At 46.9% G+C, this 25,051-nt stretch overlaps 1 long non-coding RNA gene across 2 annotated transcripts in view; it reads right to left on the bottom strand.

Annotated features, from left to right (window-relative positions):
* Window positions 1–25,051, bottom strand: part of LOC134736040 (uncharacterized) — a 78,926-nt gene that overhangs the window by 15,738 nt on the left and 38,137 nt on the right. For both annotated transcript variants that reach the window (XR_010119740.1, XR_010119739.1), the window contains exon 2: window positions 13,520–13,607. This is a non-coding gene — a long non-coding RNA (uncharacterized lncRNA). The remainder of the gene's footprint in view (window positions 1–13,519; window positions 13,608–25,051) is intronic.

Raw genomic sequence — 25,051 nt, 5'->3', positions numbered from 1 at the left:
GGAGGTTGCAGTGAGCCGAGATCATGCCACTGCACTCCAGCCTGGACAATAAAGGGAGACTCCATCTCGAAAAAAAAAAAAAATACACTTCTAACATTTCCAACAGATTGAACGGATCCCCTGTTGGCCAAGGGGTTCTCAAAGCAACCTGAGAAGCTAGTTCAGGCCATGACAGGAACTGGGGGTTGGACCTGCCTCCCTTGGAAGCTTAGGTACCAGTGACCAGCATTAACATTAAAACAGAGAGTTTAAGATGGACCAGACTTTTTGTGCAATGAGATCGCAAACTACAACTTGACTCTGGTAGAGTGTTACATGACAGATAGCAGGCCCTGGAGGAATCAAAGTATTTGACCCCAAAATAGACTTCTTAGACATATTTTAGAATGGCCCTGCGAAGCCATCTCTTGTGTAGAGATGTACGAGGTCCTTTCTGGAGATTCTGACACCTGTTAACGCCCAATGGGACGTGTTCACCATCCATTCCCTCTGTAGCCTGCTATCTGGAGGCTTTGTCTACATAACAAAAACCTTGGCTTCTGCAGCCCCCTTTATTTAAACCCAAGCATTTCTCTCCACTGATTTCAAACTCTTCAGGGAGAGCTTGACCCTTTCAACCAATTGCCAGTCAAGAAGTCTGTCTCCAAAAAAAAAAAAAAAAAAGGAGTCTAGCTCTGTCACCCAGGCTGGAGTGCAGTGGTACAATATTGGCTCACTGCAACCCTCACCTCCCAGGTTCAAGGGATTCTCAAGCCTCAGCCTCCCAAGTAACTGGGATTACAAGCATGTACCACCATATCCAGCTAATTTTTTTTTTGCATTTTTAGTGGAGACAGGGTTTTGCTATGTTGTCCAGGCTGGTCTCAAACTCCTGGCCTTAATTGATCCGCCTGACTTGGCCTCCCAAAGTGCTGGCATTACAGGTGTGAACCACCATTCCTGGCCAAAGAAGTCTTTAAATTCACCTATGACCTGGAAGCCTACCCCCTCTTTTGGGGCTAAACCAATGTGTCCCTTCCATGTGCTGATTTATGTGTTTTCCTGTAACTTCTGTCTCCCTAAAAGGTATAAAACTAAGCTATAGGCTGGGCACAGTGGCTCACGCCTGTAATCCCAGCACTTTGGGGGGCCGAGGTGGGCGAATCATGAGGTCAAGAGATCGAGACCATCCTGGCTAACACGGTGAAACCCCATCTCTACTAAAAATACAAAAATTATCCAGGTGTGGTGGTGGGCACCTGTAGTCCCAGCTACTTGGGAGGCCGAGGCAGGAGAATGGTGTGAATCCGGAAGGTGAAGGTTGCAGTGAGCTGAGATTGCACCACTGCACTCCAGCCTGGGCGACAGAGCAAGATTCTGTCTCAAAAAAAAAAAAAAAAACAAACAGAAAAAACAAAAAGAAAAAAAAACTAAGCTGTAACCCAACCACGCTGGACCCATGTTCTCAGAACCTTCTAAGGCTGTGTCATGGACCACGGTCCTTAACCTCAGCAAAATAAACCTCTACATTGATTAAGACCTGTCTCAGAGGCCTTTTGGTTTGCAAATACATGCAAGTTATACATCCGTTTAGATCTAAAATGGTGAGATGTCTTGAAGTGAGGGTTTATGGGTCATAGGTAGATTCAAAGATGTTTCTGATTTGTAATTGGTTAAGGAAGGGAAGACTTATTTAGAAATCTGGGGTCAGCAGAACTAAAATGTTAACTGGCTTGTGGGGTGACTCTCTGCAGGACCCTCAGGAAGAAATTTATTTTTTTATTTTTATTTTTTTTGAGATGGAGTCTCGCTCTGTTGCCCAGGCTGGAGTGCAGTGGCACAATCTCAGCTCACTGCAAGCTCCGCCTCCTGGGTTCACACCATTCTCCTGCCTCAGCCTCCCGAGTAGCTGGGACTACAGGTGCCCGCCACCACGCCTGGCTAATTTTTTTGTATTTTTAGTAGAGACAGGATTTCACCATGTTAGCCAGGATGGTCTTGATCTCCTGACCTCGTGATCCGCCCGCCTCGGCCTCCCAAAGTGCTGGGATTACAGGCGTGAGCCACCATGCCTGGCCTTTTTTTTTCTTTTTCTTTTTCTACCACTCTTAATGCACTTGGTCTGATCAGGTCTTAGAAACTAAGCAGAGTCAAGTCTCATTAGTATTTGGATGGGAGACAAGTTGGGAAAATTTGGGTGATGTAGGCTTTAAATTATTTATTTTTTGAGACGGAGTCTCGCTCTGTTGCCCAGGCTGGAGTGGAGTGGCGTGACCTCGGCTCACTGCAACCTCCACCTTCCTGGTTCACGCCATTCTCCTACCTCAACCTCCAACGTAGCTGGGACTACAGGCACCTGCCACCACGCCTGGCTAATTTTTTTTGTATTTTTAGTGGAGATGGGGTTTCACCATGTTAGCCAGGATGGTCTCGATCTCCTGACCTCGTGATCCGCCCACCTCGGCCTCCCAAAGTGCTGGGATGACAGGCGTGAGCCACCACACCTGGCCTCAGGAAGAAATTTAGAACAAAGCATGATGGCCAAAGCTCAGAGTTCCCACCTCCCTTATCTTGGCTCTAAGTGCCGGTGCCACCCCCAATTCTTGTGCCTGTTTTTCCCAGCTCCGTGGGGGCCCCAACTTCAGAGTCAGGTTTATGAGGGATGCTTCAACCTTCTGCTGTAGGAGAAACTGTAGACCCAGACACAGAGCCTGGAGGTTCAGCCCAGGTCCTCGTCACCAAGTTTTGTCCTCAATCTTCCTATAAACCATGGCTCGGAGATGGAGCAGAGACCCTTCTTTTTAGGGGCCTGCAGAACCCACGTGTGAAAATAAAGGAAAATCTTGAGTTTCTACATGGAAAATTCCAGGTATCTAGCTAGCCCCAGCTATAAAGAAGTAACTTGATAAACAACAAGGTAATAGGCCAGGCATGGTGGCTCATGCCTGTAATCCCAGCACTTTGGGAGGTTGAGATGGGAGGATCACTGGAGGCCAGGAGTTTGAGACCAGCCTGGGCAACATAGGGAAACTGTCTGTACAAAAATTTTAAAAATTTAGCCGGGCATGGTGGCTCATGCCTACAGTCCCAGCTACTTGAGAGGCTGAGATGGGAGGATTGCTTGAGCCCAGGAGTTTGAGGCTGCAGTTAGCTATGATTGTACCACTGTACTCCAGCCTGGGTGACAGAGCAAGACCTTCTCTGAAAAAGAGGAGGGAGAAGGAGGAGAAAGAGGAGGAGGGAGAAAGAGGACAGAGGAGAAGGAGGAGGAAGTGGAAGGAGAAGAGGAGGGGGAGAAGAAGGAGGAGGAAGAAGGAGGAGGGAGAAGGAGGAGAAAAAGGAGGAGGAGGAAAGAGAGGAGGGGGAAGGAGGAGGGGGAAGGAGGAGGGGGAAGGGAGGAGGGGGAAGGGAGGTGGGGGAAGGGAGGTGGGGGAAGGGAGGTGGGGGAAGGGAGGTGGGGGACGGAGGAGGGGGATGGAGGAGGGGGAAGGGGGAAGGAGGAGGGGGAAGAGGGAGGGGGAAGGGGGACAGGGAAGGGGGAGGGGGGAGGGGGGATGGGGGAAGGGGGAGGGAGGGGGAGGGGGAGGGGGAAGGGGGAGGGAGGGGGAGGGGGAAGGGGGAGGGAGGGGGAGGGGGAGGGGGATGGGGGGAAGGGGGAGGGAGGGGGAGGGGGGAGGGGGGAAGGGGGAAGGGGGGGAAGGGGGAGGGAGGGGGAGGGGGGAAGGGGGAAGGGGAAGGGGGAGAGAGGGGGAGGGGGGAAGGGGGAGGGAGGGGGAGGGGGAAGGGGGAGGGAGGGGGAGGGGGGAAGGGGGAAGGGGAAGGGGGAGAGAGGGGGAGGGGGGAAGGGGGAAGGGGAAGGGGGAGAGAGGGGGAGGGGGGAAGGGGGAGGGAGGGGGAGGGGGAAGGGGGAGGGAGGGGGAGGGGGAGAGGGGGAGGGGGAGAGGGGGAGGGGGAGGGGGGAGGGGGAAGGGGGAGGGAGGGGAAGGGGGAGGGAGGGGGAGGGGGAAGGGGGAGGGAGGGGGAGGGGGAAGGGGGAGGGGAAGGGGGAAGGGGAAGGGGGGAGGAGGAGGAAGTGGAGGGAGAAGAGGAGGGAGGAGGGGGAAGTGGAGGGAGAAGAGGAGGGAGGAGGGGGAAGTGGAGGGAGAAGAGGAGGGAGGAGGGGGAAGGAAGAGGAGGAGGGGGAAGTGGAGGGAGGAGGGGGAAGTGGAGGGAGAAGAGGAGGGGGAGAAGTGGAGGGAGAAGTGGAGGGAGAAGAGGAGGGGGAGAAGTGGAGGGAGAAGAGGAGGGGGAGAAGAGGAGGGGGAGAAGAGGAGGGGGAGAGGAAGGAGGAGGGAGAAGAGGACGGGGAGGAGAAAGAAGAGGGGGAGGAGAAAGAAGAGGAGGGGGAGAAGGAGGAGGGAGAAGGAGGAGGAGGGAGAAGGAGGAGGAGGGAGAAGGAGGAGGAGGGAGAAGGAGGAGGAGGGAGAAGGAGGAGGAGGAGGAAGAGGAGGGAGGAGGAAGAAGGAAGAGGAGGAGGAAGGAGAAGGGAAGGGAAGCAGGGGGAGAAGGAGGAGAAGTGGAGGGAGAAGAGAAGGGGGAGAAGGGGGAGAAGGGGGAGGGGGAAAGAAGAAGGAGGAGAAGAAAGAGGAGAAAAACCACAGCACGCCCTGAGAAGGCAGAACATTCCATGAAGCTCCGAAGAGGTGAGCAAATGCTGCCTGAGAACGGATGTGCTCTCTCGGTTTTAATCGCTCCACCATTAACTCAGTCAGGAAAGACAGAGCTCGGGGAAATTTAAGTGTGACCTTATTCAGATGTGAAGAATTAGGCCACGGGCAGTGGCTCACCCCTATATTCCCAGCAGTTTGGGAGACCAAGGCAGGTGGATCACCTGAGGTCAGGAGTTGAAGACCAGCCTGACCAACATGGTGAAACCCTGTCTCTACTAAAAATACAAAAATTAGCTGGGCGTGGTGGCACATGCCTGTCATCCCGCTACTCAGGAGGCTGAGGCAGGAGAATCGCTGGAACCCAGGAGGCAGAGGTTGCAGTAAGCCGAGATCGCACCATTGCACTCCAGCCTGGGCAGCAAGAGCAAAAGTCCATCTCAAAAAAAAAAAAAAGAAAGGAAAAGAAAAAAAGACGTGAAAAACTAGTGTTATCAGGATCACAAACTTCCCGAGTGGTGATAACACGCAGACCCTGCAGAGAAGTCGCCAAGCCTCATCGTATTCACCGCTCATCTTCAGCCTGAGAAGCTCAAGATTTAAGTCTCCAGGCCGAGGACTGAGAAGAAAACATCGCAAGAAATGGTCTGGCTGCAGCAAGGTCCCTGTCCCCGACTTCGAATACCCATCCTGGAGAATGTGCTTCAGATCTTGAAGCACCCGCTTCTCTTCAATTCTACTTTCTGAGCATTTGGTGCAAAAAGAAGGCCAGGTTTGGCTTTCACAAAAGACGCATTTGCCACAAGCAGAGACTCATAACTGCAGCACGCTCACCTTGCTGTCCCCTGAGGCTGTCTTAGAGGAGGCAACGGGTTGCTGGGTTGTTTGCTGGATCATGTGCAAACCAGGCAAAGACGATATGCTACTGCACACTTCATTTCTGCAGCCTTCGAAAGCCGTCTCAAATCTGCCTCTCGGAGGCTCCCAGACAGACGCGACCCCCAGGGGGCCGCAGCCTGAAGACTTTTACAAGAAACGGTGGAGTTGCAAAGGTGAGCGTAGGAAGGCATTTCAGCAAGTCGATGGAATAGAAGAGGAGCTGGCATTTCAGCCTCTCTGGTTTCTCTGCTATCAACACTGACAGTTTAACAGTCCAGACCCATCTACTTCACCTGTCCTTCAGAACCATGTCATCTCTGTCACTTGACTTACACATGAGTGGGCAGACTCCTCCTTCCTTCAGCCCAGGAGGCTCAATGCCCTCTCTTGGCTCGAAGGGCATGACAGAGAATCTCCCCCCTCCTTTTTTTTTTTGAGTTAGAGTCTCACTCTCTCACCCAGGCTGCAGTGCAGTGGCGCCATCTCGACTCATTGCAACCTCCACCTCCCAGGTTCAAGTAATTCTCCCGCCTCAGCCTCCCACGTAGCTGGGACTGCAGGCACCCGCCACCACGCCCGGCAAAGTTTTTTAATTTTAGTAGAGATGGGGTTTCACCATGTTGGCCAGACTGGTCTCAAACTCGTGACCTCAGGTGATCGGCCTGCCTTGGCCTCCCAAACTGCTGGGATTACAGGAGTGAGCCACCACGCCTGGCTCTCTCCTTTCTTTCTTCAATGCAGAGAGCAGCAGCTTAGTAGATGGGTGAGGCACAGACCTCTGCTGGGTGGGCTTAAAAACCGGATGCATCTGGCCGGGCGCGGTGGCTCACGCCTGTAATCCCAGCACTTTGGGAGGCTGAGGCAGGCAGATTACCTGAGGTCAGGTGTTTGAGACCAGCGCCAACATGGGGAACCCCGTCTCTACTAAAAGTACAAAAATTAGGCGGGCATGGTGGCAGGCACCTGTAATCCCAGCTACTCAGCAGTCTGAGGCAGGAGAATCTCTTGAACCCGGGAGATGGAGGTTGCAGTGAGCAGAGATTGCGCCACTGCACTCCAGCCTGGGTGACAGGGCGAGACTCCATCTTAAAAAAAAATAAAGAAAAAAAAAGACAGGATGCATCCAGCTTGTCTCACACACTGTACCCTGGGTTTATATTTATTATCCACGAGGAAACATCCAAAATCAGGGGTCAGAGTCAAGGTTCCCCACCTTGTCCATATCGAGATGGGCCAGTCCACATCACAGGCAGAGGTAGGAGACCTCATCATAGTGTCCACTGTTCACATTCTAAAGGTGACTGTGGGCCAGGCATGGTGGCTCACGTCTGTCATCCCAGCACTTTGGGAGGCTGAGGTGAGCAGATCATGAGGTCAGGAGTTGGAGACCAGCCTGGCCAACATGGTGAAACCCCATCTCTACTAAAAATACAAAAACTTAGCCGGGCATTGTGGCACACACCTGTAATCCCAGCACTTTGGGAGGCCAAGGTGGGCAGATCACTTGATTGAGGTCAAGACCAACATGGTGAACTCCATCCCTACTAAAAATACAAAAATTAGCCGGGCATGGTGGCGGGTGCCTATAATCCCAGCTACTCGGGAGGCTGAGGCAGGAGAATCACTTGAACCCAGGAGGTGGAGGTTGCACTGAGCCAAGATGGCGCCACTGCACTCCAGCCTGGGTGACAGCGTGAGACTCAGTCTCAAAAAATAATACTAAGGAATAAAAAAAAAAATAAAGGTGACTGTCGGACCTCATCCCACCTCCAAAATGCACCTGCTGTGTCTAGTGTGCCGATAAGAGTTGAGAGAAGAGGCGGCACTAGTGATTGTCATCTGGAACCTGCAGCATGTACAACCTCAACTTTCTGTCTACGCAGCGACGTGCATACTCAGAAGACTCCACCTCTGCACCTGACACGGAAATATCCAGGAGAGAGGGGGCAGATGAATAGCCACTGTCTTCTGTCGTTTATAAAAAAAACCTAGTTGTTCACTTGAGGTCAGGAGTTCGAGACCAGCCTGGCCAACATGGTGAAACCCCGTCTCTACTAAAAATACAAAAATTACGCTGGGCATGGTGGGGGTGCCTGTCATCCCAGCTACTCAGGATGGTGAGGCAGGAGAATCGCTTGGACCCAGGAGGCAGAGGTTGCAGTGAGCCAAGATCACACCACTGCACTCCAGCCTGGGCGATAGAGTGAGACTCCATCTCAAAAACAAAGAAACAGGCCAGGCGCGGTGGCTCACGCCTGTAATCCCAGCACTTTGGGAGTCCGAGGCAGGTGGATCACAAGGTCAGGAGATCAAAACCATCCTGGCTAACACGGTGAAACCCCGTCTCTACTAAAAATACAAAAAATTAGCCAGGCGTGGTGGTGGGCGCCTGTAGTCCCAGCTACTCGGGAGGCTGAGGCAGGAGAATGGCGTAAACCCGGGAGGCAGAGCTTGCAGTGAGCCGAGATCCAGCCACTGCACTCCAGCCTGGGGGACAGAGCAAGATTCTGTCTAAAAAAAAAAAAAAAAAAGAAACCAAGAAACAAACCAACAACAACAACAAAACTCTAGCTGTGACATTTAGGGCCCATCTAAATAATCCAGGATGATGTCATGTTGAGAAGCTTAATTGTAACAGCAAAGACCCTTTTGTTTCTTTTTTTTTTTTTTTTTTTTTTGAGGTGGAGTCTGGCTCTGTCACCAGGCTGGAGTGCAGTGGCCTGATCTCGGCTCACTGCAACCTCTGCCTCCTGTGTTCAAGCGATTCTCTTGCCTCAGCCTCCCGAGTAGCTGGGGTAACAGGCATGTACCACCATGCCCAGCTAATTTTTGTATTTTTAGTAGAGACGGTTTCACCATGTAGGCCAGGCTGGTCTTGAAATCCTGACCTCAAGCAGTCCACCCGCCTCAGCCTCCCAAAGTGCTGGGATTACAGGCATGAGTCAGCGCACCCAGCCAACTTTTTTTTTTTAAATAAGACCACCTTCCCAGGTTTTAGGGAGAAGGGCATGGACTTATCTTTTGGGAGATACCATTTAAACCACTATGGTTGTATCGGGCTGGTTCTCTAGGGGGGCAGAAGAAACTGGATATTCCCATGCCCCAAAGAAGCTAGGGGCCTGATATCAAAAGAGTAACAGGAAGTTAGCAGGCTCCAGCGGAAAGGAAGCACAGACATATCTACCCCAGCCAGCCCCCAAGACTGCTCTAAAAAACCAGGCTACATGCTTCCAGACCGTTTTGTTTGCAAGACAGTCTTGCTTTGTCGCCCAGGCTGGAGTGCAATGGCGTGATATCAGCTCACTGCAACCTCCGTCTTCCAGATTCAAACAATTCTCCTGCCTCAGCTTCCCAAGTAGGTGGGACTACAGGCATGCGTCACAGCACCAGGCTAATTTTTTATTGTTTTAGTAGAGACAGGGTTCCACTATGTTGCCCAGGCTGGTCTCGAACTCCTGACCTCAATCTGCCCACCTGGGCCTCCCAAAGTGCTGGGATGACAGGTGTGAGCCACTGTGCCTGGCCTCCAGGGAGTTGGTTATTTTTATTATTATTACTATTATACTTTAAGTTCTGGGGTACATGTGCAGAACATGCAGGTTTGTTACATAGGTATACACGTGCCATGGTGGTTTGCTGCACCCATCAACCCGTCATCTACATTAGGTATTTCTCCTAATGCTCTCCTTCCCTAGCCCTTCACCCGCCGACAGGCCCCGATGTGTGATGTTCCCCTCCCTGTGTCCATGTGTTCTCATTGTTCAGCTCCCACCTATGAGTGAGAACATGCAGTGTTTGCTTTTCTGTTCTTGTCTTTCTTTGCTGAGAATGATGGTTGCCAGCTTCATCCATGTCCCTGCAAAGGACATGAACTCATCCTTTTTTATGGCTGCATAGTATTCCACAGTGTCTATGTGCCACATTTTCTTTATCCAGTCTCATTGATGGGCATTTGGGTTGGTTCCAAGTCTTTGCTATTGTGAATAATGCTGCAAGGGGGTCTTTTAAAGCCTGATGCTGACCAGTAGGTTCCGGCGCTGTTGACCACTTCTGCCCCAAAGTGCCTACCCTGGAGACAGAGAAGACAGCCTGGGGCTGCAGCCAGCACAGCCAGTGTACCTGCTCCTCTCTTGAATGTGCAAGATCTCCCCATAGAAACACTGAAGCAAGATTTGACTCTCCCAGCCCTCTCCTTCCCCACGCTGGCAAAGTTCTGAATTCTGGGGGTGTTCACCCAGTCCTGGGTGCTTTAAACAGCCCCCAAAAGTGAAAGCAGATCAGTCTAAAATACGTGTGGAAATGTCATTGTCTGCAGAAATTAGTTTAGGGAGGGATAGTGTGTTGAAAGCAATGTCTGTGTTCTTACCCCTGCAAAGTAGGAACAAGACAGCTTTTGGAATACGGTCTATGAAGATATTCTTTTTTTTTTTTTTTTTTGAGACGGAGTCTCACTCTGTTACCCAGGCTGGAGTGCAACGGCGCAATGTCGGCTCAGTGCAACCTCCACCTCCCAGGTTGAAGCGATTCTCCTGCCTCAGCCTCCCAAGTTGCTAGGACTATAGGAGCATGCCACCACACCCAGCTAATTTTTGTAATTTTAGTAGAGACGGTTTCACCATGTTGGCCAGGCTGGTCTCGATCTCTTGACCTCATGATCCATCTGCTTCAGCCTCCCAAAGTACTAGGATTACAGGCGTGAACCACCACGCCTGGCCATGCCCAGCTAAATTTTTGTATTTTTAGTAGAGACAGGGTTTCACCATGTTGGCCAGGCTGGTCTCGATCTCTTGACCTCATGATCCGTCTGACTCAGCCTCCCCAAGTGCGGGGAATACAGGCGTGAGCCACTGCGCCCGGCCAGATGTCATTCTTTTGTTTCTGTCACTTGAGGGACTGATGTTTCCATATTTTTTTCGAGAGTTGCACGGAGCCATAAGCCTCCCTCTTTCTCCGTTATTAAGATTAGGAGTTGCTTGGCCAGGCACGGTGACTCACGCCTGTACTCCCAGCACTTTGGGAGGCCAAGGTGGGTGGATCATGAGGTCAGGAGATTGATACCATCCTGGCTAACATGGTGAAACCCCGTCTCTACTGAAAATACAAAAAAATTAGCCGGGAGTGGTGGCGCGCCCCTGTAATCCCAACTACTCAGGAGGCTGAGGCAGGAGAATCGCTTGAAACAGGGAGGCGGAGGTTGCAGTGAGCCGAGATCGCACCACTGCACTCCAGCCTGGGCAACAGAGCAAGACTCAGTCTTTAAAATAAAATAAAAATTAACTGAGCCCTGTCTCAGATTTTCTGGGTTCACATCTGGCTGTCTAAATTCTCTCCATCTCTGATGTCAGCCTTTGTTTCTGCTTCACTTTAAAAGGCATTTTCACTGGTATATTATTCCAGACAGACAGATTTTGTTTGTGGATTGTTGGTTTACCTTTCAGCACTTAAAACAGATCACTCTCTGAATTCTGGTTTGCATGACTTCTCGACAAGAAGACTGTTGGCATTTGTATTTTTTTTTTTTTTTGAGACAGAGCCTCACTCTGTTGCCCAGGCTGGAGTACAGTGATGCCATCTCGGCTGACTGCAACCTGTGCCTACCAGGTTCAAGCAATTCCCTACCTCAGCCTCTCGAGTAACTGGGACTACAGGTGTCACCACCATGCCCGGTAATTTTTGTATTTTTAGTAGAGACAGGGTTTCACCATATTGGCTAGGCTGGTCTCGAACTCCGGACCTCAGGTGATCCGCCCACCTCCGCCTCCCAAAGTGCTGGGATTACAGGCGTGAGCCACTGTGCCTGGCCTGGAATTCGTATTCTTGTTCCTCTGTATGTAACGTGGATTTCCTTGTTTATATTACAGGCGTGAGCCACCTCAGCTGGCCTGCAATGTTTGATTTCCCCCATGCCTGCTTTTAAGAGTTCCCTTTGCTTGAAGATAATATGCCTAATATCATTTTCCACACCCTCAAGAAGACTCTGCAAAGAGTATGTGTGCGTTGGCCAGGCGCGGTGGCTCACGCCTGTAATCCCAGCACTTTGGGAGGCCGAGGTGGGTGGATCACCTGAGGTCAGGAGTTTGAGACCAGCCTGGCCATTACAGTGAAAACCTGTCTGTACTAAAAATACAAAAAAATTAGCCAGGTGTGGTAGTGGGCGCCTGTAGTCCCAGCTACTTGGGAGGCTGAAGCGGGAGAATCGTTTGAACCTGGGAGGCAGAGGTTGCAGTGAGCCCAGGTCTTGCCACTGCACTGCAGCCTGGGTGACAGAGCATGACTCCATCTCAAAAAAAAAAAAAAAAAAAAAAAACATGCATGCATTTCCCACACGCCTGTGATATTCATATGCTTGGAAGACAATGGAAGTGTCTGATCCCTCAGACTGAGCTGCCTGGAAGGAAGACACCCTCTCTTTCGGAGCCTCCAGGATCCCTAAATGACCTGTCTTAGCTCAACTTCCCTAGAAGCGATATCCCACGTGCACCTGCCTGATCTCCCGGGGAAACCTGGAGAAAGAACAGCCCCTCCTCCCCAGGCTGCCCCAGTTTGGGGAAGAAGGTTGAGTTATGGCTCTGTCCTATTAGTCACGGGCTGTCTGCTCTAATGAGAAATCAGTTCACCATCCAGGCTTCTCTGCTGAAGCGGCATCCACCAGCCCAGGGAAATTCTGATGAGGAGGGGACAGCCGGGAGCCACTAGCAGCCAGGACTCACAGCAGCTGGGACTTGCTATGCGTCCATCATGCGGCCGGGGCACCAACACATCCCACTGAAGCCTTGTGTGTGAGGACGAGGCTCTGATTTTTTTTTTTTTTTTATCTTGCCTAAATTCCTATCTAAGGGGTCTGGCGGGGGAGTCATGCCATACAAACCATAATATATTCTCATCAGATGGGTTTTATTTAACCCTGTAGATCATGACTTACTTTCCCATCTGACTCTGGCATGACAAGGAAGAAAATCAAAATATTTTACCCCCAAAACACATTTCCCTGCCATATTTTTTTTATATACTTCAAGTTTTAGGGTACATGTGCACAACATGCAGGTTTGTTACATATTGTATACATGTGCCATGTTGTTGCGCTGCACCCATTAACTGGTCATTTACATTAGGTATATCTCCTAATGCTGTCCCTCCCCCCTCCCACCCCACAACAGGCCCCGGTGTGTGATGTTCCCCTTCCTGTGTCCATGTGTTCTCATTGTTCAATTCTCACCTATGAGTGAGAACATGCAGTGTTTGGTTTTTCGTCCTTGCAATAGTTTGCTGAGAATGATGGTTTCCAGTTTCATCCATGTCCCTACAAAGGATATGAACTCATCCTTTTTTATGGCTGTATAGTATTCCATGGTGTCTATGTGCCACATTTTCTTAATCCAGTCTATCATTGTTGGACATTTGGGTTGGTTCCAAGTCTTTACTATTGTGAATAGTGCCACAATAAACATATGAAGGATATGAACAGACACTTCTCAAAACAAGACATTTATGCAGCCAACAGACACATGAAAAAATGCTCATCACTGGCCATCAGAGAAATGCAAATCAAAACCACAATGAGATACCATCTCACACCAGTTAGAATGGCGATCATTAAAAAGTCAGGAAACAACAGGTGCTGGAGAGGATGTGGAGAAATAGGAACACTTTTACACTGTTGGTGGGACTGTAAACTAGTTCAACCATTGTGGAAGCCAGTGTGGCGATTCCTCAGGGATCTAGAACTAGAAATACCATTTGACCCAGCCATCCCATTACTGGGTATATACCCAAAGGATTATAAATCATGCTGCTATAAAGACACATGCACACGTATCTCTGCCATATCTTGAAATGGCCCTGCAAAGCCGCCCCTTGCAGGAAAAATCCACATTCTATAGAGAATCCTCTTTCCCCTGCCTTTTTTTATTTTTTCTCCTTCCTTCCTTTCCAGAACCAGCAGATATCAACTAAGAGCCAGGCACCCTTTTAGGTCCAATAAGAAACATTTTACAGCCAGGCACAGTGTTTCATACCTGTAATCCCAGCACTTTAGGAGGCCGAGGTGGGTGGATCACTTGAGGTCAGGAGTTCAACACCAGCCAACATGGTGAAATCCCGTCACTGTTAAAAAAAAAAAAAAGTACAAAAATTAGCCAGACGTGGCGGTGGGTGCCTGTAGTCCTAGCAACTCGAGAAGCTGGGGCAGGAGAATCGCTTGAACCCGGGAGGCAGAGGTTGCAAAGAGCCGAGATCTCGCCACTGCACTCCAGCCTGGGAATCATAGTGAGACTCTGTCTTAAACAAACAAACACACACACACTCAAACGTAGTATCTGATAGTTTGGGAGATCAAAAGTGCAGTGGACTGAAATTGAGGTGTCAGCAGGGCTATGCTGCCCTGAAGACCCTAGGGGAGAACCTTGCCAACTCCATCTCTAGAAGCCACCTGTATCCAGTGGCTTATGGCCCCTTCCTCCATCAGCAAAGCCAGCCACGACCTGTCTGCTCTTTCTCACTCTGCAGTCCCTCATGTTCTGTCTTCCCTGCCTCCCTCTTCCACTGATAATGATGCCTGTGATGACATTACCCAGAGAATCAGGATAATCTATTTTAAGATTGCCTAATTAGAAATCTTAATTCCACCTGCCACCTTCATTCGTCTTTTCCACGTCATGTACTTGCAGGTTCCAGGGATGAAGATGCAGACTGTTTTGAGAGGGTATGGGGGAGCACTGTTCTGCACCCCACAATCAGTAACTTTATTCTCGTCTAATTTATGGAAAGGCATTCAAGAATGTATTGATCTCTGCAATATATTCAAACCCTCTTCCATTTAAAAGTCCTCAAAAAATCACCTCTGGTGAAAAATAAATTCACTTCATAAATATATCTTCTTTCATTAAATGCTCTGGAGCAATAGAGTTCTAATATTCTGACTTAGAGACACTTTCTTCAGTGAGCCAGTCATATAGCAGCCAGATTTCAGCTACTGATTACTTTGAAAATCATTAATTAATTGTAACTTTTATCTACTAGAGAGAGAAAGAGAGAGGCAGGCAGGGTAAGTGGATGGATGGATGGATGGACGGACAGATAGGCACATACATACTTACATACATACAGAGATACATAGATATATAGATAGATACATAGGCAGGTAGGGTGGGTAGATGAATGGATAGATAGATTGATGAGATGGAACAGATAGAGATGGAGAGATAGAGTGAGTGGATAAATGGATGGATGGACAGACGGATGGATGGTTGATTGGATGGGTGGGCAGATGGATAGATTAGATAGATAGATAGATAGATAGATAGATAGATAGATAGATAGATAGATGATAGATAGATGATAGATGATAGATAGATAGATGATAGATAGATGATAGATGATAGATAGATGATAGATACATAGATACATCGATAGATAGCAGGGTGAGAAGATGGATAAATGGATGGTTGGATGGATAGTCAAGGTAGGTAGATAGATGGGTAGATAGATGGATGAGATTGCATAGACAGACAAGGTGGTTAGATGAATAAATGGATGGATGGATGGATACATGAATGGATGGATCGATGGATGGATGGAAAGATGGATGAATAGATGGATGGGATAGATGATGATGACAGATAGATAGATACCTCATCTACCATATACAGTTATTACAGACATGTCATGGGTCACTTAAAACATGGATAGATTCTACAAAATGCATGATGACATGATTTCATTCTTGTATGCACATCAGAGAGTGCACTTACACGAGCCTAGATAGTACAGCCTACTCTACACCTAGGCTACACAATATGGCCTATTGCTCCTAGGTTACAAACCTGGGCAGCATGCGACTGTATTGAATACTGTAGGCAATTGTAACACTAAGTAATTATGTATCTAAACATACCTAGACATAGAACAGGGTACAGGAAAACTATAATATTGTAATGTTACGGGACTATCATTGTATATGTGGTCCATCATGGACTGAAATGTTATTATGTCGTGCATGACTACGTATGTGTGCAGATGGATGGATGGACGGATGGATGGATGAGTACATAGATACATAGAAACATAGATAGACATGTCATCTATCATCTATCTATAGCTGTCTATGTATGTATCTACCTATCATCATCATCTATGTATCCATCTATCATCTATTCATCTATGTATGTATCTATCATCCATCTATAAGTACATCTATGTATTTATCTATTCATCCATCTATTATCTACCTATCATCTACCCACCCATATCTATCATCTATCTACCTATCATCATCTATCTATTTATCTATTCATCTATGTATGTATCTATTATCCATCTATAAGTCCATCTATCTATGTATGTATCTATCTATTCATTCATCTATTATCTACCTATCATCTACCCACCAATATCTATCATCTATCATCATCTATGTATCCATCTATCATCTATCTATTCATCTATGTATGTATCTATCATCCTATAAGTCCATCTATCTATGTATCTATTCATCCATCTATTATCTACCTATCTTCTACCCACCCATATCTATCTACCTACCTATCATCATCTATGTATCCATCTATCATCTATCTATTCATCTATGTATGTATCTATCACCCATCTATAAGTCCATCTATGTATGTATGTATCTATTCATCCATCTATTAGCTACCTATCATCTATCCACCCATATCTATTTATCTATCTATATATCTACCTACCTATCATTATCTATCCATCTATCGTCTACTCATCTATCTATCTATTATTCATCTATAAGTCCATCTATGTATGTATCTAGTCATCCATCTATTATCTACATATCATCTACCTACGCATATCTATCTACCTACCTATCATCATCTATCCATCTATCATCTATCCATTCATCTATGTATGTATCTATCATCCATCTATACATCCATGTATGTATCTATCTATTCATCCATCTATTATCTACCTATCATCTACCCACCCATATCTATCATCTCTCTATCTATCTACCTATCATCTGTCTATACACACACACATAGACATACAGGGAGAGAGAGAGATGGACAGGGAGACACCATCTAACAAATCTACCACATACTCCATCCACTATATGGGTTTGTATATGTGTGCATATATACATAAATAAAATAGATGAAGGTTATTGATTAATGATTGCCCAAGTCAACCAGTAGCTAACATCTGGCTGCCATATAACCAATTTACTGAAGAAACTATCTCTACAAATGTTAGAACTCTATAGCCCGATTGCAGAGAAGTCAATAAAAAACTCGCAGTCCCTGGAAACCAGGGATCTTTTGACTGTCCCCATCGTTCTGCATTTTCCAGAATGTCATGGAGTTGGAATGCTACAGTAGGTGGCCTTTCAGATTGACTTCTTTCACTGAGCAATATGCACTCACAGTTCCTGCATGCTTATTCATGGCTTGATAGCTCATTTCACGTTAGTCCTCGAAATTATTCCATTGTCTGGAGGCAGGTTTTACTTATTTACTTATTTTATTTTTATTATCATTACTTTTTGAGATGCAGTCTTGCTCTCTCCCCAGGCTGGAGTGCAGGGGCGCAGTCTCAGCCCACCGCAACCTCCGCCTCCCGGATTCAAGCGATTCTCCTGCCTCAGCCCCCCATGTAGCTAGGATTACAGGCTCATGCTACCATGCCTGGCTAGTTTTTGTATTTTTAGTGCAGACAGGGTTTCACCGTGTTAACCAGGCTGGTTTCGATCTCCTGACCTCATGATCCACCCACCTCGGCCTCCCAAACTGCTGGGAATACAGGCGTGAGCCACCGCGCCCGGCCTATTTATTATTTATTTTAAGGACACATTTGCATGTTTCATCGCAATGAATGGTGAGAGTCAAATTTTTTAAACTTAAGCATTTTGAAGAAAGAACGACCATTTGACCCAGCCATCCCATGACTGGGTCTATAACCAGAGGAATATAAATTGCTCTATTATAAAGACACGTGCGAGGCCGGGCACAGTTTTGGAAGGCTGAGCCAGCAGATCACGAGGTGAGGAGATCAAGACCATCTAGACAACATGGTAAAACCCTGTTTCTACTAAAAATACAAAAATTAGCCAGGCATGGTGTTGGGCGCCTGTAATCCCAGCTACTCAGGAGGCAGAGGCAGAAGAATTGCTTGAACCTGGGAGGCAGAGGTTACAGTGAGCTGAGATCATGCCACTGCACTCCAGCCTGGTGACAGAGTGAGACTCTGTGTTAAAAAAAAAAAAAAAAAAAAAAAAAAAAAAAAAAAAAGGCACGTGCATGCATAGGTTCACTGCAGCACTATTCACAATAGCAAAGACATGGAATACACCTAAATGCCCATCAATGAGAGAATGGATAAAGAAAATGTGGCACATATACACCTTGGAATACTATGCAGCCATAAAAAAGGATGAGATCATGTCCTTTGCAGGAACACGGATGAAGCTGGAAACCATCATTCTCAGCAAACTATCACAAGGACAAAAAAACCAAACACTGCATGTTCTCACTCATAGGTAGGACTTGAACAATGAGAACACTTGGACACAGGATGGGGAACATCACACACCAGGGCCTGTCGTGGGGTGGGAGGAGGGGGGAGGGATAGCATTAGGAGAAATACTTAATGTAAATGACGAGTTAATGGGTGCAGCACACCAACATGGCACATCATACATATGTAACAAACCTGCATGTTGTGCACGTGTACCCTAGAACTTAACGTATAATCATAAAAAAAAATAAAAAACATTAAAAAAAAGAAAACATAGCACATAGACACCATGGAATACTATGCAGCCATAAAAAAGGATGAGATCATGTCCTTTGCAGGAACATGGTTGGAGCTGGAGGCCATTATCCTAAGCAAACTAATGTTAAGAGCAGAAAACCAAATACCACATGTTCTCACTTATAAGTGGGAGGTAAATGATGAAAACTTCTTCACACACAGAATGAAAGTAGGGTCTACTTGAAGGTGGAGGGTGGGAGAAGGGAGATGAGCAGAAGAGATAACTATTGGGTACTGGTGGCTAATACCTGGGTGATGAATTATCTGTACAACAAACCCCCATGATAAAGTTTCACATGGTCCCTTGTACCTCAAATAAAAACTTAAAAAATGAAAAACTTTTAAATAAACGTAAATTTTGACTTTCAAAAAACAAAGTAAATAAAAATAAGCATGGGTTCTCTGACATATAAGCTTCAATTGAACCACAGAATCATTATAATGAATGCACTGTTGATATTTTACTTCAGAATCCTCATGCTTTTTGCAGGCTAAAGCAACATAAGACTTCACTTTGCAATAGGCACAATCTGTGGTTGATGACACTTTACTGCTTCTCAGTGGGTTAGAAACAAATCCCTTAGGGAAAAAAGAATGGCTGCAGTATGATTAAAAAAGAGAGAGAGAGAGTATGAAATGTTTAACGACCTCAGCAGCGTTGACAATCCTTGTACATTCTCACGCAAAGCAGACAGTGTGAGTCCCAGACGCAGGCCTTTAAACTCAGACCAGAAATCATCACACTCAGCTCTCCTTGGTCTCAGGTCTTCAGACTCAGACTGGAACTCACACCCTCGGCTCTCCTGGGTCTCAGGCCTTCAGATTCACACTGGAACTCACACCCTCGGCTCTCCTGGGTCTCAGGCCTTCAGTCTGGATCTTATACTACATACACCAGGCATAGACACACACATAGACACACACAACTAAAGAGAGAAATATAGTGCTGGCTCAACCGTGGCATGCAATGGAGACGGCTATGTTTTTCTTTCCCGATTGATGACTGTTTTCTTAGGCATCCTCCTGGACTTATGGGTGTCTTTTTCTCTTAGGAGGAAAGAGCATTTTGCCAGCATTATTCCAGAGAATGTCTGCCACGTTCCAGCCACCCACACGGCATCCATTACTGTACACTCTTTGCAAAGGAAAGCCCTAAAGAGTAAACCATATAATTGACCGACCTGCATTAAATGCATAGTTGCCCCTAACCCAAGCTCAATTGCATAGACACCCTGGCCAAGGAAAGACAGCCACTGGCTGGGTGCAGGGGCTCATGCCTGTCATCCCAGCACTTTGGGAGGCCAAGGCAGGTGGATCACCTGAGGTCAGGAGTTTGAGACCAGCCTGACCAACATGGTGAAACTGCATCTCTACTAAAAATACAAAAAAAAAAAAAAAATAGCTGGCTGTGGTGGCGGACACCTGTAATCCCAGCCACTCAGGAGTCTGAGGCAGGAGAATCGCTTGTACCTAGGAGGCTGAGGTTGCAGTGAGCTGAGATTGCACCACTGCAGTCCAGCCTGGGCGACAGATCAAGACAAGAGGAAGGAAAGAATGAAGGAGGGAGGGAGGGAAAGAAGGAAGGAAGGAAGGGAAGGGAGGGACGGAGGGAGGGACGGAGGGAGGGATGGAGGGAGGGACGGAGGGAGGGAAAGAAGGACTCCACAAGGGAATGAACACTTGCAATGCATGATTCCAGGTGAACAGGAATGAAAGCAACTCTAGTCTCTCCTAACTTTTGGGACCAAGATGCCCCACCAAGGAGGCTGCTTTTGAGGTCCGATGATGTGCTGTAGAGGGGATGCCTGTGACATTTTTCAGCAATGCAACCTAACAGCCCACTTGCTTGTTCTTTGTCCTTCAGAGGCTACTGAGGCAAGAATGGCATCAGGATGGCCAAGCCCCACCTCCTCCTGGACCCCTCCTGGTACCCTGCATGGCCGTGAGAAGGACCATTCTCTGATTGTAGACCAAAGTCCAAGCAGGCAAAGGGGAGGAAGATACTGGTGTTTTAAAAATCCCCTGCCCAACTTAGGAGACGCCCAGCTGGAATGCAGTCTCCTGATAGCTTCTGAGATACCTCCTCTTGCTCCAGTCTCATCTCTGAAACCCAAGGCCACCAGAGTGAAGCAGGAAATAATTAGGGAATAGACTTGATTCATCTTTCAATAAAAATTAATGATTTCATTATTCTTTCTACCTTGGCCCAGAAATAAACACAAATTCACACAATCACATGCAAATGTACCAGGCTTGATAAACTCAGAAGTCTGACGACATTGAAATTACAGCTGAGAACAATAATCTCAATATGGACAAATGGATTTTAAAAGCACTGAAAAAGCTCTCCCATTGAGCTGAAAGATCAGGCCTTCAGACTCAGACTGGAACTCACACCCCCTCAGCCCTCTTGGGCCTCAAGTCTTCAGACTCAGACTGGAGCTCACACCACTGGCTCTCTTGGGTCTCAGGCCTTCAGACTCACACTAGAAGTCACACCCTCATCTCTCCTGGGTCTCGGGCCTTCAGACTCACACAGGAACTCATACCATTGGCTCTCCTGGGTCTCAGACCTTCTGCCTCACACTAGAACTCACACCCCCAGCTCTCCTGGGTCTCAGGCCTTCAGACTCACACAGGAACTCACACCCCCAGCTCTCCTGGGTCTCAAGTCTTCAGACTCAGACTGGAGCTGACACCCTCAGCTCTCCTGGGTCTCGGGCCTTCAGACTCAGCCTGCAACTGCCACCCTCAGCTAAGGAAAATGCCTGCTCTTGAGTTATATGTTCCTTAGGCTTAACCACAACCTGGACAAGATGTTCAGCTTATGGCCATGAACAGAAAATCCCACATTAAAAGGAAAACCATGCAGTAACTATTCAACCTGCTCATGGCCACATCAGTAGGAATACAAGATATATATCTATATCTATATCTCTCTATATATTTTTTTGAGACAGTCTTGTGTTACCCAGGCTGGAGTGCAGTGGCACAATCTTGGCTCACTGCAAGCTCTGCCTTCCAGGTTCAAGCCATTCTCTTGCCTCATCCTCCCAAGTAGCTGAGATTACAGGCATCTGCCACCACACCTGGCTAATTTTTTGTATTTTTAGTAGAGACGGGGTTTCACCGTGTTAGCCAAGATGGTCTCGATCTCCTGACCTTGTGATCCACCTGCCTCAGTCCCCCAAAGTGCTGGGATTACAGGAGTGAGCCACCGCACCCAGCTAAGATATATTTTAAGGACTAATAATGACCATTTGTACAGTTTGATCTCCTATCAATCAATCAATCAGTGTAGAAAAGGTCTCAGAATTGATGAATGCTAGAGGCTCAAAATACACACCATTGACATTCTTCATGATCTTTCCAAGTTCTGCTTTTTTTGAAAATTATTTAAGGAGAAATACAGAAACAATATACACAATTGATTTAACAACTCGACAGAGAACAGTTAAAGAAAAATCATCTTTTGGCTGGGCACCGTGGCTCACGCCTGTAATCCCAGCACTTTGGGAGGCTGAGGCGGGCACATCGTGAGGTCAAGAGATTGAGACCATCCTGGCTAATACGGTGAAACCCTGCCTCTACTAAAAATACAAAAAAATTAGCCAGGTGTGGTGGCGGATGCCTGTAAACCCAGCTACTCAGGAGGCTGAGGCAGGAGAATGGCGTGAACCCAGGAGGTGGAGGTTGCAGTGAGCTGAGATTGTGCCACTGCACTCCAGCCTGGGCGTCAGTGAGACTCCATCTCAAAAAAAAAAAAAAAAAAGTAAAAGAAAAATCATCTTTTAAATAAACATTTATTTCTCATCAACCTTTGAATGCTTCTCTGAATATGAAACACATTAGAGGCTTGATTTATTCTCTTTCTCCCTGGGTCAAGGATTTGACATTTCTGTGCTGTTTACAACAGAAAATTTACAACTTTCACTTAAAGAGCCAAGAGGCCAAAGTGCAGACACAAACATCGGTCAGACTCATAAGGATCATGGTGAGTACTGATGTTATTCTGAACCAAACGTGTTCAGAATTCTGACACGGCCGCTACCTTACCTCTAGCACCGAACCAGGACTGAGGGGAGAAAGTCAAGTCACAAGGTAACAACACTGGCTGCCACGCTTGAAGAAAATCTCTGGCAAACGATGTAATTATATCCCAGAGAACAGGAGATGCAAGAGGAGATTTTAGATTTGATGACACAAGCGACTTCCCCAGGAAGGAAGCACTCCCATGTCTGGGGCATCTTGAAGAAAAGTCAAGGAGATGCTGAGCATTTATTGGTGGTTGAGCATTTATTGCTTCCGCATATAGTCATCACGCACCTTCTTTGAGCCCGATTCTGTTCTAGGAGGTGAACGGAGCAGTGGCTGAGAACAGCCTGATGCCTTGAAACCTTACAAAACTTGGCTTTTCCTCTTTTATTGACACCCATCTGTTAGGGAGCACATGGTTGAGTAACACTCTTTCTAGAAGCTTTGAGGTCAGATGTAGGATATCGGTGCTGAGATCCCAGGCATCATTTCATGCTATCCCTGAAATTCACATTCCAACTGGATTCCTTTGAAGCCCAGTGCAGAGGGTGGAGCAAAAAGAAAGGGAGGAGAAAAGGGAGAGAAATTGATAGAGAATAGATAGAGACCTAGATATGTAGATAGAGACATAGATAGATAGATAGAGACATAGGTAGGTAGGTAGGTAGATAAATAGGGTAGACACAGACAGATGATGGGAAGAGATGACAGATGATAGAGATGATAGATTGCTACATAACTGATCAATAGATGATAGAATGATAGGTACATAAGATAGATGATAGGTAAATGGCAAGATAAGTAGAAAGAATACATGAACAGATGATAGATGAATATGGATAGGTGATAAGTGATGGGTAAATAGATCTATAAATAAATGGGTGGATGGATAGATGAGGTAAATGATAGATAATATATTAATAGATAATGATAGGTGATAGGTAGATAGATACATAAATACATAGAGATACACAGATGATAGATGGATAGATGATAGGTAGGTAGGTAGGTAGGTAGGTAGATAGAAGAGGTAAATGATAGATAATATATGAACAGACAATGATACGTGATAGGTAGATAAATAGGTAGAGATACACAGATGATAGATGGATAGATGATAGATTAGATAGGTAGATAGATAAATAGGTAGACAGAGATACACAGATAATGGATAGATGATAGATTAGATAATAGGTAGATATAAATGAAGATAGATAATTATGAAGATCTATATAAATAGATGATAAATATTCCTGAATTACAACATCTTACAAAGCAATCACAGCTTTTGCTAAGAAGAAAGTGGCTGACTTGGACACTACACACAAATCCCCAAAGAAGGGAATTATAGAAAATAAATGAAGTGACCTTGAAATTCATGTAAGATGCAGAGAACTTCTAATAGATGAGTCTGGGATTCAGTTAAAGATCTTTGGGGCACCCGGCTCTTGGAAGGGTTCAAAGTATAAGGCAAACTCCACATGGTTAAGTATATAAACTTTTTTTGTTTTTTGAGATGGAGTCTTGCTCTGTCACCAGGCTGGAGTGCAGTAGCGCAATCTCAGCTCACTGCAACTCCACCTCCCAGGTTCAAGCGATTCTCCTGACTCAGCCTCAAGTAGCCGGGACTACAGGCATGCGCCACCACGCCCGACTAATTTTTGTATTTTTTTTTTTTATTTTAGTAGAGACAGGGTTTCACCATGTTGGTCAGGAGGGTCTCGATCTCCTGACCTCGTGATCTGCCCGCCTCAACCACCCCAAGTGCTGGGATAAGTTCTGGAATACATGTGCAGAACGTGCAGGTTTGTTACATAGGTATACATGTGCCATGATGGTGTGCTGCACCTGTCAACCCATCATCTAGATTGTAAGTCCCAGATACATTAGGTATTTGTTCTAATGCTCTCCCTCCCTTGCCCCCAAGCCCCAACAGGCCCTGGTGTGTGATGTTCCCCTCCCTGTATCCATGTGTTCTCATTGTTCAACTCCCACTTATGAGTGAGAACGTGCGGTGTTTGGTTTTCTGTTCCTGTGTTAGTTTGCCAAGAATGATGGTTTCCAGTTTCATCCATGTCCCTGCAAAGGACATGAACTCATCCTTTTTTTTTTTGGAGACGGAGTTTTGCTGTTGTTGCCCAGGCTGGAGTGCAATGGTGAGACCTCCACTCACTGCAATCTCTGCCTCCCGGATTCAAGCGATTCTCCTGCCTCAGCCTCCTGAGTAGCTTGGATTACTGGTGCCCGCCACCACATCCAGCTAATTGTTTTTTGTATTTTTAGTAGAAACAGGGTTTCATCATGTTGGCCAGGCTGGTCTTGAACTCCTGACCTAAGGTGATCCGCCTGCCTCAGCCTCCCAAAGTGCTGGGATTACAAGTGTGAGCCACTGCACCCGGCTGATCCCGTTCTTTTTCATGGCTGCGTAGTATTCCATGGTGTCTATGTGCCACATTTTCTTTATAGACACATGTACATAGATGTTTATTGCAGCACTATTTACAATAGCAAAGACTTGGAACCAACCCAAATGCCCATCAGTAATAGACTGGATTAAGTATATAAGCTTTATGTTGTTGTTGTTTTGAGATGGAGTCTCCCTCTGTCGCCCAGGCTGGAGTGCAATGGCACGATCTTGGCTCACCACAACCTCTGCCTCCCAGGTTGAAGCGATTCTCCTGCCTCAGCCTCTCAAGTAGCTGGGGTTACAGGCATTGGCCACTATGCCC

The sequence above is a fragment of the Symphalangus syndactylus genome, chromosome X (assembly GCF_028878055.3).
Source record: "Symphalangus syndactylus isolate Jambi chromosome X, NHGRI_mSymSyn1-v2.1_pri, whole genome shotgun sequence".
NCBI classification, from domain to species: domain Eukaryota; kingdom Metazoa; phylum Chordata; class Mammalia; order Primates; family Hylobatidae; genus Symphalangus; species Symphalangus syndactylus.
This window is presented reverse-complemented; position numbering and strand designations above follow the sequence as displayed.